At 40.9% G+C, this 4,812-nt stretch overlaps 1 pseudogene across 1 annotated transcript; it reads right to left on the reverse strand.

The window, feature by feature from the left end:
* On the reverse strand, window positions 1-716 carry LOC306663367 (olfactory receptor 14C36-like; annotated as a pseudogene). Its single transcript has one exon. The product of its transcript is annotated as an olfactory receptor 14C36-like (transcript).
* Between the last annotated feature and the right edge of the window lie 4,096 nt (window positions 717-4,812).

Consider the following 4,812-nt stretch of genomic DNA (forward strand, 5'->3'; position numbering starts at 1 on the left):
CTATTTGTTTCTGAGGCTGTAGATGAGTAGATTCATGAAGCGAGAAATCATTGTGTAAGAGGCAGAGAGAAGCATGTCCTTGAGTGTGTCAGAGTTTGCTGAAGGTCTCAGGTACACATCTGTGATGGAGCTGAGGAAGATGGACACCACAAGGATGTGAGGGGTGCAGGTGGAGAAGACCTTCCCTGGGACTTTGTTGGGAACCTTCAGGACAGTAGAAAATATGTGAATATATGTCATGTCTATTATACCAAATGGGCTATGACCAATTATTAGAGTAGAGATAAAAAGAAAGATAATGTTGTTGGTGGTGTCAGAACAGGAAAGCCTCAGCAGAGAGGGGACATCACAGAAGAACTGATGGACCACATTTGACTGACAGAAGGATGGCTAAAATGTATTTCCAGTGTGCACACCTGCATGCACAGGCCACTGAGCAGGGGAGCCAGGGTCATGTGGACACAAAACTCAGGTTTCATGATGATGGGGTACTGGAAGGGCTGGAAGATTGCCACATAGTTGTCCCAGGCCATGATGGAGAGAAACAGTATCTCCACATATGCAAAATAAATAACCAAGAAGAACAGTGTTGCATGACCAATCACTGAATTGGCCCTGTTGCCAGTGAGAGAGCTGACACAGGCATTGGGGATAGTGAAGGAAATGAAGCACATGTCCAAAAGGAACAGGTTCCTGAGGAAGAAGTACATGGACATGTGCAGACTCTGGCAGCAGAGTGACAGTGACGATGAGCAGGTGTCCTACTAAGGTGCCCAGGTAGGTCAGTTGAAATACTGTGAAATAGAGGAAACTCATATTCCGGCTACAGGAGAGCCCAGGAGGAGCAATTCAGTTACCATGATGGAATTGTTCATTTATTGGAAATTCTGGTTGACTGGGAAGAAAAAGAGATAATAGGCAGTAATCAAAAAACATGATTAGTAGAATTACTCTACATATTTCTTTCCATGTTGTTTTCTTGTACTTTGTAGTAGCTTTCCTTTCTGCGGAAAGGTCATTCTTTGTTTTCTCATATATGTAATCATTTCTAAACAGAATGCTCCTCTGGATGCCGGTGTGGAGCTCTGCAGTCCAGGGTCTGGGAGTGATCTGCACATAGCTCCTCCATCATGCCTCCCTTGACCTCCAGAGTCTCCCATGCAGAGCACTTGCAGGTGATGCTCACATCCTCTCCTGCAGGGCCACCTGTCTGACAGTGTGCTCTTCAATGTTGTATGATTTATTTACCTTCTTTCCCTTCCATAAATACAATTTCATCATTGATTTTTCTTTTTTCCACACTTAGATCATTCTAATGGTAATGATTTTTATATATTTATGTAAGAAAGTATTCATAACATTGGAGTGTTTATTGCCATGAACTTGAAAAAAAAATTATTTATGAGGAGAGCGTCTCTAAAAACAACCCTTTTATTTGCAGAGAGGCAGGTCCTCAGGGTTGTGGAAATCTAAGCTGACCTGGTTCTCCTGGACTCTCCTGCAGTTCCCCTCTCTCCCTCTTCTCCATCAGGACATGGTGGTGCTCTCAACCATGGACCTGTTTCAGCTCCCACTGGGGTTCTCTTTTCCTTTCCCCAGTTCACTGTAAGCTCTTTAAGATATCCAGGATCAAGCCCAGGTGACATTCTCCTAGACTACTACTTTTCCATACTGTGGCTTAATTCCATGTTCAGCACCATGGAGTTGAAGATTCCTTTGTCTATAGTATAATTTACTTTCCCTTGTTGACACCTTCCATAGTGGTCATTTCTTCTCAATGGCATCATAATTATTAAAAAGATGCTGACTGTATATCCTAAAAGGAAGGATTTCCTTATTGCTATAGCACTTCTGAAGCTGCTAAGATCAGTTCAATCACCAGTCACCTACACTGTCATTTCCTCTGTCCTCTGCAAATCTGCGTCCTCCTCAGCACCTTGTCAGGTTAACCACACTCACCCTTAGACAAGTAACCTTTCTCCTGAACTTGTTTTGTTTTCTCTAGAAATGTGTGTGTCTCACAAGGCCAGGGATGGGTGGCCAGATTCAGGTAGGTTGGTGCTCATTTCATAGTGAGGGTGAAGTTCAAGGGGTCCCACTCAGTGTGGCAACAATTTGTTTCTCTCCCCATCCCCCATTTCTCCCTGACACAAACCTGAAGCTGACACCTGAGTGGCATCCTTGTTCACAGTATGCTCTGGAACTTGCTGACAGAGACCCTTTTCTACTGTCACATATGGATTTTTATTTCCCGATTACTATGTGTTGGATTTTAGAGGAGGATTAAATGAAAGATTTCCTCTGGAATTTGTTTTACAAGCTTAAAATTTTTGCATTTTTCTGTAGTGTTAGAAATGGACATGTTATACGACCTTTAACTACATCAGTATGTATCCAACACCCAAATCTGCTGGTGCAAATTCCTTGGTTTGGGACCATGTATCATTACCTTTTTGTCCTTGCAGGAGCAAGTGCATGACTTCCTGCACAGTGGTTAATGAACTAATGCCTGGTGGCCTTGTTGACTGTCCACTCACCTGGACTGGTTGTCTTCTACTTATTTATAGGTGAAGAGCTCCCAAGCAGGCTCTGCCCCTTATACAAAGCTCTAGCACACAGAGTGTGGGCTGGGGTGAGGTCTTGCAAGCCCAGGGCCTGTGCACCTGCAAGGTAAGATCTCTCTACAGCAGTAATCACTACACATGTGCTTATTGATAATACAAACATGGCCACTGAAATTTCAGATACTGGGGTTTGGAAAGAAGAAAAATGTTGGTGTTTTTTAAATAATTTGATCACCATAAGAGAAATAATACAATAATACAATATGTAAGAAAGTAAATACATATTTTAAATTCTGAAGGATATGTGTGGTGTGACAAATCCATATTAAAACCTTGCGAACTTTTAGCCCTCTATACTGAATTCTGTGCACTACCAGTGGTCCTGGGTGACAACCCCTAGACATTTGTGTCAAATGTAATATGGACAATTAAATATGTGTTTGGGATCCAGAAGCTGGCATAGAGTTATAGAGATATGTTTCTTGTTTCTACTTTTTTCTACTAAACCACAGGCTGTTTTAGTTTCTCCAGAATAACTTAGTAAATTCTCCAGTATATGGTTTGATTTATTTGTTTTTATTTGATGTCCATCTTTGCTTTTGTGTTTTAATTTCAACTTGAAATATTCTTGTCTAAATGTGACATACTTTTATCATGGATCAGTCTCATAGGGAAAATTCAGATTGTGGATATGATAAAATAAAAAAAAATATATATATATATATCTCATCACAGAACTGCCATAGGTCTCAGAGTATTCCTGCAGATCAACTAAATATGATTACTTTATGAAGCTACATTTTAAAAATAAGGAATAAGCTTTACTTTCTATAGTTTGACCTCAATGATTTTAGAGTGCTCAGAACTACATTTTCCTTTAAGGGATAGAAAATATATTTTAAAAAATTTATTAATATTTTTGATTCATTGTACCCAAATGGGGAACAACTTTTTATATTTCTCATTTTGCACAATGTGAAGTCACCATTGTGTAATCATAGGTGTACATAGGGTAAGGATTCTTGTCTCATTCCATTATCTTTCCTTCTCCCCTTTCCCACCCATCATTTCACTGTACACAACCCAACAGTCCTAAGTTCTTCCTTTACCTGCCTATTATGTATCACCATCCACTTACCAGGGATAATATTCAACCATTGGTTCTTGGGGATTGGCTAATTTCACTTAGCATGCTAGTCTCCAGTTCCATCCATTTACCTGCAAATTCCATAATTTTATTCTTCTTTGTGGCTGAGTACTATTCCATTGTGTATGGATGTCACAGTTTCTATATCCACTCATCTATTGAAGGGCATCTAGGTTGGCTCCACAATCTAGATATTGTGCATTGACCTGCTGTAAATACTGTTGTGGTTGCATCACTGTAGTGTGCTGATTTTAAGTCCTTTGGACAAAGATGCCAAAAACATATGGTGGAGAAAAGATAGCCTGTTCAACAAATTGTGCTGAGAAAACTGGAAATCCGTATGCAGCAAAGTGAAATTAAACCTCTAGCTCTCACGCTTCAGAAAACTCAACTCAAAATAAATCAAGGACCTAGAAATTAAACCAGAGACCCTGCAACAAACAGAAGTAAAAGTAGGCCTATATCTTCATCATGTCAGCTTAGGTCAAGAATTTCTTAACAACTCCCAGAGCACAATAAATAAAAGCAGGAATCAATAAATGCAATGGATCGAAATTAAAAAGCTTCTTCTTAGCAAAACATACAATCAGCAATGTGAAGAGGGAGCCTACAGAGTGGGAGAAAATATTTGCCACACACACTTCAGATAGTGCACTAATCTCCAGAATTTATAAAGAACTCAAAAACTTTTACACCAAAAATACAAAGAACCCAGAGATCCAGTCACCATCCCACCAATCTGGGCCTCAGATGTACTGGGTTTGGCCACCTTGCAATCCCAAGATCTCAGTACCACTAGAATTTGGAGAGAGACCACCAGGGATGAGCAATCCTGAGACAAAGTAACTAGATGGTGGCAACCCACACCCCTGGGAGGAAGAACCCAGTTGAAGTCAAACTCATAGGCACCATGACACTGAACCTCCAGGTCCTGGTGAGTGTCCCTAGACAGTTGTGGCTGCATCCCAAATTGGTGGTGGCAGCAAACTATTGGGCACCCCAAATGAACCCAGGGCTCTGGCCAGCGTCTTGTAGATGTGGCTGTGTGCAGTAATGCCTGAATTCTCCCTGGAGGTGGACCTCTGAACTGTGGTGGAAGTG

Source organism: Sciurus vulgaris (genome assembly GCF_902686455.1).
Source record: "Sciurus vulgaris genome assembly, chromosome: 6".
Lineage (NCBI taxonomy): Eukaryota > Metazoa > Chordata > Mammalia > Rodentia > Sciuridae > Sciurus > Sciurus vulgaris.